At 54.6% G+C, this 14,901-nt stretch overlaps 1 protein-coding gene across 3 annotated transcripts in view; it reads right to left on the bottom strand.

The window, feature by feature from the left end:
* AGPAT3 (1-acylglycerol-3-phosphate O-acyltransferase 3) overlaps positions 1 to 14,249 on the bottom strand; it is an 80,785-nt gene extending 66,536 nt beyond the window's left edge. For 2 of the 3 annotated variants that reach the window (XM_053917535.2, XM_053917528.2), the window contains exon 1: positions 14,121 to 14,249. The gene's annotated coding sequence lies outside the window, so the exon portion shown is untranslated. The remainder of the gene's footprint in view (positions 1 to 14,120) is intronic. The other variant, XM_053917571.2, reaches the window with a different exon arrangement.
* Positions 14,250 to 14,901: the final 652 nt, after the last annotated feature.

Genomic DNA, 14,901 nt, shown 5'->3' with positions numbered 1-14,901 from the left:
CTTTCTTCCAGGGACACAGCCCTGAACAGCCCTGTGTCTTCTGGACACAGCCCTCCACCCAGAGGAAAGGACATGAGACCAGAGGGACAAGGAGCCTTACCTGCCCCCACCAGTCAGTCACCCAGCTGCCACAAAGTGGACCCAATACCTAGTAGCTGCTGCCACTCTCAGACTGCTGGCTTTCATGGGAAGAAGAGACGCTGCTCTCAGATATGCTGAGCCATGAAATGATTCAGCAACAAGGCAATCCAAAGTTGGCACCGAGACGCAGCACCGTGCGGTGAAGACGGGCCGACACCCAGTGAGGCTGCAGGTGGGTAGCACGGTGACTGCCACGCACTGGCCGCTGCTGTGCTCCAGAGCTGCACCAGGCACAGCCAGACGCTCGGTGGTAAGGCCCCATGCTTCGTCCAGAACAAACAGTGTTAGGGCCAGACAAAACCATGGTCCTCTTCGTCTGCACCCGAGGGGAGAATTGGAGGGCCGAGACCAGTATGAGGGGCAAGTGGGACCCTTGTCAGGTGCCCAAGGGCTCCCGGCCACCCGTGAGGACGGAGCTCAGTCCTTGTTCCTGTGCTTGCGCCCTTCTCACCGCGACGCTCACCAATCTCAGTCACGTTTTTCCTAAGTGCTGTTGTCCCGGGGGCAGGCTGGCTGGGACTCACCACACACCACCACGTGTGACGTCCCTTCTCCATCCCGTCTCTGACACACATGAGGTGCCATGGTGTGTGCACACCTCTTTACAGAGCACTTTCCCACGTGACCTTTCCCAGCCTCACAGGCTCTGGAGGAAAACCAGAAGAGGAGCAGAGGCCATGACCTGGAGGAGGAAAGTCACCTGCTGGAGCCACTGTCACCCGCGACCTTTGCCTCAAGCCTATGGTACACCCCAGCACCTCCCCAGGGGAGAGATCAGCCACCTGCCATCTATTTGCACAGCTGGTCTTAACAGAATCGATTATGCCACTGTCGCGTTTCATAGTGAGATGTAGCAACACGACATCTTAGCAAGTTGGATTGAAAAACGAGAAAGTAAACAGAGATGAAAAAAAGCGTTAAGCACCTACAAGAGTGTCATTCTTTCCAGTGCTACTGGGGTGAGTGGTAACAGTGTGAGCCTTTCAGAGGGTAAGTTGGCAACATGGGCCTAGAGTCTTCTAAACGTGCAGACCCTCTGCTCAGCACTCCACCTGCAGAACCGCCCTCGGGAGGCTGACCAGGGCCGCACCCGACAAGGATGGCCATCCTATTGGTAACAGGGAGGGAGAGAGCTTCAGCACCCATCGGCAGGGCTGGCTGCACACACCAACCACCAGACACGGAGTCCAGTGCAACCCGCAGGGCCTTCGCCCAGGGGCAAGGGCAAGGGTCAAAGCTCAGCTGTGTACCGTGAACTGAAGAAAGCGAGCCGCAAGGAGAGCATGCAAAAAGTGAGTCCACCTCTGTGTTAAACAGCATGTGCGTGTGTGCGTGTGTACGTGTGTGCACGTCCTCACTCACACTCAGGATCGGAAAACGCCTCCCAGCAAGGCGACAGCCAAGTTGGTGGATGAGCAGGAATTCACCCAGCAAAGGGGGAAACAGTGTTCGGAGAAAGGCGTGCCAAGGTCCAGGGCAGACATGGCCCAGGGGCGGAGCCTGAAGCCCGGCAGTGGCAGGAGCGTGGCACGTAAGGAAGAAGAGGGCATCCAGGGGGCGTCACCCATGGAGCCGGGGTGGCAGGGACCAAACCTGGGCTATTGAAATACAACTTCGGATTCACTGCAGCAGATACATTTGATGGGAGAGGAACTGAGGCACAGAGGCCTTAGGCGGGGACTGGAGTCACCAAGTGCATCCTGTGTGGGGACCAGAGGGCGGGGTTGAAGTACATGACTTGGGCCGTGGAATCAGTGAGGTTCAGCCCATGAGTGGATGGGGGCGGGAGTTGGGGACAGAGGAAAGGGGGTCACAGGCGGGTCCCAGGGGTCTGACTTAGATTCCAGTGGACAGTGACTTCGCTGCAGGAGACAGGAAGGCTCAGGGACACCAGTGGGAAGGGCAGGAGAGCGCCTGCTGCAACTAGGAGCCTGGTGTGAGAACAGGTGCCGTGGACTCTGCGGGCCTGGGATTGAGGAGTCAGAACCGAGTGGGGAGGCAGAGTTGGGACCACCACCCTGCAGGAAATCAAATAACAAGGGGGTGGGGAGGCCCCCAGCAAGATGACAATCTTGGACAGATGGAGCCCCAAGAATAACACCTTTTAGGTGCCTAACCAATATTTCCTTCACATTTATTTTCCAGTTTTGAAATTTGACATACTAAGATGTCATAATCATCTCTCCCCCCCAAAAATCATAGTCTTTAACTCATTACTATTAACCACCTTTTAAAAGAATTGTGCTCTTCATTACTGCTATAAGCCACATATTGCATACATACAGTCGTTCTTCAGCTACAGAAGAAGTTATTTGAAGAAAACTCTTTAAATAGTGACGCAGCCTGCCTGTTCTAAGATGGCAGAAATCATCTGCGGTGTGGATGGGAGAGAAGCCAACAGAAAGTTAAGTTCATTGAGGACGAGATCTGAGACACATTTTGCAAAGGTGTCCCAAACCGGTTAAAGCGGTTGGTACTGATGTCCCGGGCGCGCGAGGGTCTCCCGAGCTTCGAACGCCTGGGCATCACGTTTGTCTTCCACACCGGCAGCTTTAGGCCAGGATATTTCCTCCAAGTTAGTCAGTCACTTTAGCCATTGAGGCCCAGATCTACGACACCCCTCAACTCTCACTGTTGCTTTATTCGCCACGATTTCTATAGGTTCGCCCAACCGCTAGCAATTTCTTCAGTCTCGAGTTTTATTTTGGGGTCACTTTCCTGCTCTGTCAGCTGCATCTTTAGAAGTCCCCTTTGTGACTCCAGAAAATTAGCCTAACGTGGTCCCAGCTCAGTCCCACTCCTGGGCTCCTCACAGAAGCCCAGCCTGTCCGGGGGGACTTTGCTCCACGAGCCCCACGGGAACCTGCACATGCAAAGCTCCTCCAGATGTACAGTCTGCAACCCGAAGTCACAGAGCACGTGGGAGACTAGCCCCAGGGAGTGACGGGCAGCAGAACAAGCAATGGAATGCAGCCCTCAAGAAATTCAGAGTTTGGTATTACATTTGGTATTATTATTTTGGTATCATCAGTTGCAGTGTATGAAATAAGTATATTTAGAGATAAAAAGAAGAAATTGAAATATATGCAAAGCAAAGAACATGAAGCAAAAGAAAAGGTAGATTTGGAAAGAACCAAAGAGAACTTTTAAGAATGGAAAATATAATCATTGACATGAAAAGGTGAATGAGCAGGTTAAATACCAGATTAGACAGAGATGAAAATAGGGCTGGAAAAGAAAGCCAAAGAAATTATCGAGAAAATGACTAAACCACACGAATAAAAGTTTGAGAGGCTTAGAGGGTGGTATAAGTCGAGTGTAAGGTAGGAGCAAAAGGTAGCAAAATAGTGGCTGAAAGTTTTCCAGAACTGCTAAAAGACACAAAGTTTGTCCTCAGGAAGCATAATGAATCCAAAGCAAAATAAACAAAAGTAACCCCGTCTGGCACCAGTGGGGCTCAGTTGGTTGGAGCGCTATCCTGTAACTGAAAGGTTGAGGGTTCAATTCCCAGTCAGGACACACGCCCAGGCTGCACACACGGTTCCGGGCACAGGTGCCTGTGACCCCCGACCTGAGCACCGATTCCCGGTCTGTGCTGTGCATGTATGGGGTGGGGGGGGACAACTAATCAATGCTTCTTTCTCGCACTGATGTTTCTCCCTCTCCCTTCCTCTCTCTCTAAAAGCAATTTTAATTGTGCTCAGCTAAGGATAAAAAATCAAACAAAAACAATTAAGAGAAATCCACTCTGAGATGCCACACACAGTAAGACTGAAGAGCACGGGGGGTTAGGAGACTATCGGAGCAGCCAGAGAGGAAGCAAACTGCCAGCCCAGGAAGGACTGACAGCCGACTCCCTGACAGCAGCAGCACGAAGCCAGGACACAGTGATGTGGCATAATTCCAGTCTCGAAAACACAGCCCGTGCCTCGCAGACCATGGCCTGCGCCCACAAGGCAGCTGAAGTTAAAAATTAACCTAAAATCCCCCACTCACTTAGAAAACAAAAATGTCTTCTACCACCTTCATGGGCCACAGAAGGATAACATCAGGAAATTCTAGACGCCGAGAATCAACAGCGAACTCGCTTCGCTCCGCGCCCACAGGCACAGGCTCCCCTGTTCAGCAGGACCAAGAGGGACAGGCACAGCCTTAAAGGCTTATGGTAGAAATACAGTCTGACAACTAGGGAACTATGCTTGGGGAAGACAAAAAAGAAGCTAAGCTTTCAATTCAATGCCCCAGAAAGAGAACAGGATGAACTCCAGGGGCGTGGGCAGCAATGAGGCAACGGAGGCAACAATTGACGCTGCAGAGGCCGGAGACGAGAGCGCTAACAGTGGGCTCTGCCTGGGCAACACGCAGACGAACCTCTGCTGGGCCGAGTCCGGGACAAGGAGGCAAAAGCCACGTGAGGAATGAAAAGGGGAACTCACTGTTCTGGGCAGGAGCGGGCCGGTTTAAACGTGGGAGGCAGCTCTGAGGTGACGCCCCTGGGCCACACCCTCAGGCAGTCCCCAACTGGCCTCTCTCATGAGAGCAGAGCTCGGGGAACGAAGCTCACCTCTGAGATGAGGGTTTAAAAGACTGCAACTTTCACTTTCTCTTTCAGGAAGCCCCAAAAGGTGCCGGCTGCCACCACGTGCTCTGTCGGCCAGGTTCCCAGACACACAGCCAGGCCCCTTCAACCGCCCACGCTCCTGTCCCCTCCCCTCTCACATAGACTGATGCCACTGGACAGCACGTGCCACCTTCACAGCCCTTTGCCACCTCCCTGGCACCTGCTGCCCACCACCACCACCGGCATGTGGCCGGACTCACTGTCGTCTCGCGGTGGACTGGCAGTCACCCCTTAGACGGTCCCCAGAAGGACCCTTACCAGCCCATTCCCTGAACTCTGATGGGCACTGGGGAACCAGCTGGCCGGACACAAAGCCCGCAGCCCCCACTTTCTTTCCTGAGGCCCTTCCCGGTGTGACAGGCATTCGACATGCTGTGGGAGAGTCGCCAGCCACCTGCTTTTCTTTCCCTGAGGGGTGACCACCTCTCGGCCGCCCACGCTTGCTAGGAGGGGTCTCTCTGTCTGGGTCACCGTCCCAGGTGGCACGGGGCCGTCTGCAGCCAGGCAGCTGTCCTGCCTGAGCGCAGCTTCCCGGGGCAGCGGCCTCAGTCGCTGTCGGCCACACTCTTCGGGCTTCCTGATTGCGTGCGTGTGGTCCGCAAGGTTGTTGACACAGACGTTGGACTCGGGCCTGACTGCTGTGTCTGTCGTTGCCTCTGTATAACACACACATAGAACAGTACACGCACCCTAAGTACGCAGCTCAAACTTCTACAGACCAAACACACCCAAGCAACCAGTTCCTGGGTCAGGACGGACAGCGCTCCCAGTGCCCCTAGAAGGCCTGGCGTGCTCCCTTCCCGTCCCCAGTGCCCCCCTGGGCCCCCCGACCCTGGGCGGCACACCCTGGTCTCGCATGCTTCTTCTGTGCTTCGTGTCCACAGATCAGGGCGTACGCACGCCTCTGCCGCACGCCCTTCGCTCGGCACACCCGTAAGATCCCAAACATCTGCTGCCTGCGGTTGCAGCTACTTGGCCTCCTTCCCATCGTATGGGTTTTATTTGAAATGACACTCCATGGTGTGTATACGAGGTCTGTCCAGAAGGTGTCCAGCCAGGTACTACGAAAAATAGACATTTATTGAAGAAGATACCAGAAACATTGTACACAGGACAGTGACGCCTCAGTCCCCTTCAAAGCAGGCACCTTGGGACCTCACACAGTTCTCCCAATCACCATCAGCTGCCCCGTCATATTTTCCTGAATCTCATCAATGGTTTAAAATCTCTTCCCTTTCAAAGGTCAGTTTAGTTTTGGGAAATGCCAGAAGTCACAGGGCACCAAATCTGGGCTGTGGGGGGCTGAGTCACCTGGGAGATTTGATGTTTCACCAAAAACTCTGCATGAGACGTGATGCATGAATGGGTGCATTGTCGTGATGTAGCTGCCAATCACCAGTTGCCCATAACCATGGCCTCCTGAATCATCCAAATAGCTTCCATGGAGGAGTATTCAAGCTTAATGCAAAATCTGAAGCAGATTTATTGCTCTACTCGCTCAGTCATTTTTAATGTGACGGCCACACAGTACACAGGCTCTCTCAACGGCCTCTACCACCCCCACTGACTAGTACAGTGAAGTCGTCACTGCTCACACATGCGCATTCCAGTCCACTCTCCGTGGCTGCAGGTTTCATGGATGTTTCACAGACCATTCTCATTATGTTAACAATGGCCGGACCTTTTCCGGACAGACCTAGTGGACCACGTTGTTCTTCTCTAAGACACGCCCACTGTAAAGAGTCAGGGTGGCCGTCCCACCCTGGGTCCTGACGTGCACCCAAGGTCAGGCCTGCTCACAAGACAGCCTCCTCTGCAGACCCACCCGTGAGGTCTCTGAAGCACTGGGCCAAGGCAGGCTGACCTCCTGGCCGCCCTGGTGGGCAAGTCAGCACCTCCCTGTGGCTGTATTTTGGCATGTCCCTGGTGACCAATGGAGGTAAGTCTTTAATCTCTTCATGCTTCTTTCCATCCATAGACCTCTAATCCAGGGAGGAGCAATGGACAATTCAGAACCAAACACCTGTGTTTACACCAGCACAACAAGGGGAACAAGTCTAGAACGCCCTATCACGCTTCCATTCAGCGTGGTGGTAAAGGCCCAGGCAGTGAAATGGGAAGGAAGCACAAGGACGAGACAGAGCCACCACCATTCCCAGACAACACAGATGTCTGTGCAGAAAGTCCCAGAAATGTACAAATCGATGATAAGAAACTGAGACTGGTAAGGTGACTGGCTGTAAAATCGATACCCCAAATCGAGTGCCTTTCTGTACATCACCAAGGAGTTGGAAAAGTTTTATAAATTGAATAAACTTTAGCTATGGCTGGTGTGGCTCAGAGCACTGAGTGCCGGCCTGCGAACCAAAGGGTCACTGGTTCAATTCCTAGTCAGGGCACATGCCTGGGTTGCAGGCCAGGTCCCCACTGGGGGGCGCACAAGAGGCAACCACACATTGATGTTTCCCTCCCTTTCTTCCTCACTTTCCTTCTCTCTGAAAATAAATAAATAAATAAAAATAAACTTGAAAACACCACTTACAAAAGCAACAAAAACGATAAGGGTACCTGGGGGGAAAAATACCAACAGAGTCTAAGACGGCACGTGGACTGTTACAGAGCCTAACTGCAAGTCACGTAAGAAGATCGTCATTAATGGAGACACATGCCATCCTGTTCACTGCAGGACGGCTCAAGAGCACAAGGATGAAAATGCCCCCAGTCGATGCCATTTCGATCAAAATGCTGACACAATTTTTCATGACACTTGACAAGCCGACTTTTAACACTTATGCAGAAAAGCAAAGAGCAAGAACAGCCAGGCTCTGGAGACCCAGGGAAGGGCATCCAGACAGTGGGGCAGGTGGAGAGCTGAGCGGCAGGGTGCTGCCCACACAGACTCACCAACCAGTGGGACAGACGTTCAGGCGGAGGGGGCCTGGACACCATGGGCCAGCAGGAGAAAGGGGCCCACTAGCTGAGGACTGGTGTGGGGTCAAGAGAGAGCCAAGCTCCCCACTTCTACCACACACGGTCAACTCCAGGGTGTAAGGACTTCAGTGTGGAAAGTAAACTTTAAAACTTCTATAAGAAAATACAGGAGACCCCAGGGTTGGGAAGAACTTCTTCGCAACACTCACAAGGCATTACCCATAAAGGAAAGATTTAACTCTACATTAAATTAAGAATTTCTATTCATCAAAATAAAGTAAAAAAAAAATTAGACACAAGTGGGAAAAGGCATGTGATGCACACATTACGACACAGGACTAGTATCACAACTGTGTGAGGAAGCGTGTCGAATGGAACTCCATGTAAAGAACGCATACGGAAAAGACACGAGCCAGTGGGAGAGCGGGTGACGGAATCACAGAGGAGGAAACACGTGTGACCCGCCACTAAAAGCAGATGCTCAGCGTCATCGAGGAGGAAGCAAAGACACAATGTTTGCATTCATTCTGTTGGTGAAAATCAATGACAACAGCAGGTGCTGAAGAACCTGAGGGCCCACCTTACACACCGTGGGGGGCTGTGCGGCTTGGGACAGGTGTCCGGGAAACAGCCCAGCACCACCGTGAGAATTCTAGTGTGTCCGCCCTACTGCCCGGTGCTCCGCTCAGAGCAGAGGAGAGGACCCACCACACAGGACATTCCTCGTGCACCGACAGACGGAGCCGAAACCGACCCAGACCAGGAGTGCCTGCCGCTGAATGAGTGGACGCTTTTTGCAAACACCTGCACATGGATCTCAGGAGTGCCTCCTGCGAGCTCCTAGAAACCTGGCGTCCCCGTTTCCCAACCAACAGGCTCTTGGCACCGGCCTCTCCCTCCTCCACCTGTTACCACAGAACCGCATCCCGTTTCCAGCTGCTGAGTGTGATGCGGGCGGACAGCTCTGTGGTTTTCATCTGCAGGTAAAGGCGTAGGTCTCTGTCATTTGTTTCCAGTGTCTCTTGCATGTATTTGGGACGGCCAGTTTTATCATCAATTAACATGGTTACTTTGTTTCAAAAAATGAAGCAAATATTTTAGACCAGAGGTTGTAACAATAGAGGCCTGCAGGCTGGATTCAAGCAGGAACATTTTTGATTTGCCTGCATGGTCTGTTAAAAATAATTGCATATAAAAATCCAGATTTCTGGCTTGTCACAGCAGGCCAAAGGTCCGTTAGCTCTGGTCCTGCACCCACCTGGTCCTGTGGGCTGGGGGTTAGTGCTGGGGTCAGGCAGTGGGCCCGAGGACAGGCGCTCGGTCACCTCGCACGTCCCAACGGCCGTCTGCCATGTCACTGGCTTACCTTCCTGCCCAGCCCGTCGGGATCTGCATTTACAACGTTCCCATACAGCGCCATTCACCAAAAACAGAAACCGTTATGCCCAGTAACTCTCTAACATGCGAAGGGAAGAAGGGAAAGGGATGAAGCAGGCGCAGCTCCAGGACAACGCCGTGCTAGTCTAGAGCTAGAACTGACCTGCGGGCTACAGGTGCGTCTGTTCCCAAACGTTCTAGAACTTCAGTTATGGTAGCATGGGCCTCGGTTTAGAAAACTGCAAAGGACACTTACATAGTGACATGTGCGTGTCGACCTCTGTCACCTGTCTGGAAGCACCTGCTTCTTTCGCCAGGACACTCAAACAGTGCAGGAAGGGGCCTGAGTGTCAGCCTAGGGAGACCTGCCCTAACCATGGGCGTTCTCGAAAACCAAACCGCACATCACCAATGCCGTGCGATTGTTAACAGCTGAGATTATTTCCACTGTGCCCATCGCTTTTGTGGATTACCGAGTCACTAAACCTTGTCTCTGAGGAAGCCACAGAGCTCTGTCACCCAGACCCCACTGAGAGGACCAGCCATATGGTGGGAGGGGAGCCTCCAGCCTCTAGGATCCCCCACAGGGAGCTCAGACAGGGGGCACTCATGCAGGGCCAGGCCTGAGGGATGCGGGGCTCCTGGTCCTGGCCTAAAGACCCCAGGCAGAGGCTCCTCCCCAGGACCCCACCCTTCCTGGTCCCCTCAAGGGGTCACAGCAGCATGGCGGTCCAAGGGCTCCCCTGCCTCCTCCTGCCCTCTCCCTTTAGCCTCCACAGCGGATTCCCCACAAACCTCCCGGCCCTTCTCACCTCAACACCTGCCTCCTGAAGAACCCACACTGAGGCAGCCTTCACACAAGAGCCAAATTCCTGCTATTGGACCGTAATTTGCAAGGTCTAGCAACTGAGTGATTTCTCTCTGACAGTAAGGATCACGCGCATCTTCCTCATCAGAAGTGCACTCCTGTCTACGGCCGTACCACCCTGAACGCACCCGATCTTGTCTGATCTCGGAAGCTAAGCAGGGTCGGGCCTGGTTAGTACTTGGATGGGAGAAGTGCACTCCTTCATTCATTCACAAAGCACCCCGATGAGACCAGGACAATGGTCTGGTTAGAAATCAGTCAGTCTATGGAGAGGCTCACGCCTCTCATCATCAGCGATCTCTTTTGTCAGTGGACAGTTCTTCATGTTCGCCCTCCCTGCTATCTAAATGAAAAGCTGAGCACAGTGAAGCTGCATAAAGTGAACTTCTATTCTTCCCGATGCAACGTCTGGCGCGTGTCCGTTTCTATCACCTCAGACGGGCATTCCTGACCCCCACCTGCCACGTACAGCCCTCTGCAAGTGAGAAGTGCGTACGTGAGTACTTCTGTGAAGCCACTTGCTCAGTCTCGGTTTCTAAAATGCTGAGTCTAAAAGACATGGAGTCTTCTGAGCATCGGGGAGATTTGGATCCAATCAGACCTCCGTCTGCAATCTAGGTTCACCGCTTACTCACTAAGCAGCCCTGGCCCAGCTCACCCACCTCAGCTTCTCATCTGTGTAATGGGGCGACACCACTGTCCTTAGGGGGTGGTTTTGAACTTAAACAACAAAACAAGCACATGAAACACCTGACTGCTGCAAGAACTGTAGCTGTTGTATGAACACGACACACAAAAGCCTAAATTACGCAGGAGGGGACACACCTCGTGGCAGCATATAGCTGGGAAGCTTTCAGGTCAGCAAACCACGTGATGTAGAGAGAAAGCCACCACCTCTGGCGCTCTGGAGCCCAGCCCCTTGCCTGGTTGGCGACCACGGGGGAGCAGGTCCCTGTGAGCCACAGGTCTGGGCACGGGCCTCCCTGGCAGCAGCTTTCACTACCGCTCGTGCTGGAAGCCGTCACTGCCGTTCTTGGTGACTGGTTCCATCCCCCACTCTCAGGGAGGAATCCAGACGCCGCACATGAATGATGCATGGCCACCGAGTCGCCTGGGGACAGGCCTGCCGCTGCGGCCATGACGCCCGGGCAGGGGCACCCAGCTTCAGCTGTTAATCTTCTATGATGCAAAGCACTTGGCCAGGAAGAACTCTGCCTGTCACATGTCCAAGGACGCGTGTTTCTTTCAGTTTGGTGACACTAGCCTCTAACATGTCTCTGCAACCCTTCTGGCTCCTGGGGAAAACACCTGGCCAGGGCCACCGCAGGACCCAGGGCCACTCAGAGACTTCGGCCCCACGGTGAGCATTTAGCCAACTTTCCCCTCGGCTCCGCTCCCACCTACAGACAGACAAACGATGGCCCCCAAGGTTATCTGTGTTTCAGTCCCCTGCACCTTGCTCAATAAAGACAGTCAAACACCACGAATTCTTCTAAGTAACTAGACAGAAGACCGTCAGAGGATGAACCACTAATGCATTTGCCTAAAATGCAGCATTTTAAAATTAGTTATTTAGCGTTAATTTTAAAATGATCATTAAGTGGTTTAGGAACGACAGGTCAGTCACAATCATTCTGCTTTACAATTGGAAACAATCCATTTAAAACTTCAAGCATTCTTTGGTTGACCAAAGAATAATTTACCAAAGTAAACCCATAAATTTCTTAGCAACCATCTTACAAAGTTTACTGCACTGTAAATTTTCTTAATGAGAAGACTAAGCAGTAAAGATCTCAGTTACAGAAACCGTTCAAAAAGAAAACAAATGTAACCAATCTGCCCAATGCTTTGCTCTCTCAACATCAATCAGCCACAACTTGCAACAGGTAAAATATTAAGAGTTTTTGACGAGGCCAGAGAGCGAAGACAAGGATGGGAGCAGAAGCCATTGCTTTTGCCACACGTACGCTCTGACAGTGACAAGGGGTGAACTGCTACCGGCAGGGGTCGGCCCCCTCTCGGGTCTTCCGTTAAGTCAGGCTGAAGGTCAATGGAAGATGTGTGTTTTGGGGTCAAATGTGACTGGACAAATTACTGAGACCCTCCCTGCCAAAACCCCAGTAAATCTGGCTCTTCTCAAACACATGTTTTTCATTTCCCTTGTTTGTAAGGATTTCCACATTTCGCTCCCACCCTGATATAAGCAGAGACAAAGGTTACCGACTTCCAGCAGACTGATAGCTCGGAGAACACGAGCGTCCGTGCAGCTTAGTTTAAATTCTGGCCGCGCTGATCTGTGACCTTCAGCAGGTAACTGACCCTCACTGTTTTCACAGACCACTCTGTACAAGATCAAAGTCTGATCAGAGGTAACCCACGCCAGGGGCTAACCCAGCTCATCAGGACCCCCGCTAGTTAATGGGGAAGGAGTGAAAATGGTCACTTTGGTGGATGTTCTTTTTCTAACTCCCAAAATAAAACAACTTCCAGTTTACTTCCGCAGCCCTGGCATGGCAGTGGGAGCACAGACACAGGGACACAGGGAGGGTCCCTGTGAGTGAGTGGGCCAGCCCAGGCAGCAGCAGCACCCCTCCCCGCCACTGCCCCAGGCAGCTTCTAGAACCAGGACTCTGCAATTCAAGGGCCCCTCCTGAGTCTGCCTGCACCATCCACAGTGCTGACTTGGGCCCTGTTCTCGCAAACACTGCAGGCTACTGCTGAGATGCAGACTTCTTGGCAGAGATGCCCAGGTAGGGCCCCCGCAGGTGGGGTGAACAGGGGCTCCAGCCAAGTACATAAAGTTTGGTTCAAAACATCAAGGCACCTATACCTTCCAAGGCCAAGGAGAGGCCCTGTGCATGCTGAATGTCAATCGCATGTAGCTTCTTTGTTAAACAATGTAATCAAGACAATTTGTGAGAGTCATCAAGAAATGGATACAGAAGTGAACTGTAACAGGCTAACTGTGAAACTTTGGGGTGGGGTGTGGGGAGAAAGGGAGGGACAAAGTAGGGGGCAGGGAACAGAAAGCAAGTGATCAGATTAGAGAATGTCCAGGATGTGACCAAGACCTCTTAGGAAGCTTTTAAAGGAAGACCATTGATGAGCAAGCCCCAAATGAGCATGGCCAGCCTGCAGGGCTGTAGCTGAGCATGCAGTTGGCCTTCTGGGTTAGAGCGAACCACTCTGCCCATCAGCACCAGCCCCCCCTCATGGATATGGGCCCTCTCTGGGATGATTTTCACTTTTAATGTAGGTGGCTGCTTCTCATTCCAACCTGTCTCAAGGCCAACAGCCCTCATTTTTCCTTCTCATAGGTCATATTTCCTATGACGAGACACCTAACTGCTCAAGTATTCTCTTAGACAAGACTTAACATTATGCCTTTAAAAAAAGGACTGGGAAGCCATTTATTAAAAAAGCATTTTTCCTATGTCACTGAACTTCTCTCAAAGTTTAAAAAAAACTGCACAATTTTTCAAGGTAGCATCAACTGCTAATAATCCTCCTGTCCTGGGGGTCTGGGGCTCAAAGGGTCCCAAGGGGTGGGGGTGGCTTCCTCCCCAGGGCTCTGGGATTATGGACCCATCACCTGACTGCAACCCTGGAAATTCACAGTCAGCCTTTGGTCCAAACGGAAACTCAGCGCGCCGCTCCCGGGCAGTACACCTGCGGCCCTCCCGGCGGCCGGCCCGCTCCCGCTAAGAGTGAAACCAACCCCGGGCACCGCGCGCCGGGTCGGGGAGGGGGGGGTTCACCCAGCGGGTCCCGGGTCGCCAGCTTCGTCCACACGAGAAGGGGCGGGGGACGCGTGGCATCCGCGGTGGGGCATAGCCTCCACCCCTCAAAGTCCGGGGAGAGGGGAGGGGGTGGCGCGCCTTCTGGCCAGCCGCCAGGCCCTCCTGGGGTGCCCCGTCCCCGGGGCCCCCCGCGCACTCGGTGCAGCGGCCGGCAGGCAGGTGGGAAAGTGGCCTGGGCCTCCGCTGGGCAAGGCCCCGGGGAGGACGCGGGTGCTGGGGCGGCCAAGGGACCAGGGCTGCGGACCCCTCGGCCCCCGTCGTCCCGCAGGCCCCACTGCTGCGGGGCGCGGGGCGGGAGGGGGCGACCTCAGGCGGCAGGGCTGAGGGCCGACCTCGGGCGGCCGAAAGGGGACCCGACTGCCGCAGCTGCCGCGCGGCTCACCTGCTCGTCGCGCGCGTGGCCCCAGCGGTGCCTCCGGGCCGCTCCGGCCTGCGCTCCGGCCCTGGGCGCCCGGCCCTGCGTCGGGCCTCAGCGAGTGCGGCGCCCGCCGCCCCCGGCCCCCATCCCCCCGCCGGCCCGCCGCCCTCCGCCCTCGGCCGCGCCGCCCCGACACTTCCTGTGCGCGCCGATCCCACAGTTCCGCCGGCGCGCGGGGCGGGGGACACGCGGCGGGGGGGGGGGGGGGGGGGGGGTGCGCGACACGGGACACGCGCCGTGGGGGGGACGGGAGACACGCAGGGGATTCACGCCAGGGGAGCACGCGGGGGGACAGGGGCGCAGAGTGTTGGGGAGCACACGGGACAGGGAAACGTGGAGGGGCCGGGGCACGGCGTGGGGGCGGCAGGGTGGTGGGGAAGGACCTGCCGGGTCCTGTAACGGACGCGCGAGCAGGAGGGACGACGGGATCGGGGAGGAGGCCCACGCGGGGTGTGGGACTGGCGAGGTCCGTGGAGGGGCCTGAGTGGGGGCGCAGGCGCCGTTACCTGACGCAGGGCCAGGGGCACAGCGTGGCGGGAGGGGTCGGGCAGACGGGGCAGGAAGACAGCGCCACCGTGGGCCCTGTGACCCCACCGAGACTCCCCCCACCTCCCTGGGAAAATCGCCTGAGGGCACCGGGGGTGTTTCCGGGCATGAGCTCCCCCTCCCGAACCCAGGCGGCGGTCTGAGGTTCACCGCGCGGGCGGGGGCGAGGGGGGGGGCGTCCTGGGAGCCTTGGCTCCGC

The sequence above is a fragment of the Desmodus rotundus genome, chromosome 2, assembly GCF_022682495.2.
Source record: "Desmodus rotundus isolate HL8 chromosome 2, HLdesRot8A.1, whole genome shotgun sequence".
In the NCBI taxonomy this organism is placed as follows: Eukaryota; Metazoa; Chordata; class Mammalia; order Chiroptera; family Phyllostomidae; genus Desmodus; species Desmodus rotundus.
This window is presented reverse-complemented; position numbering and strand designations above follow the sequence as displayed.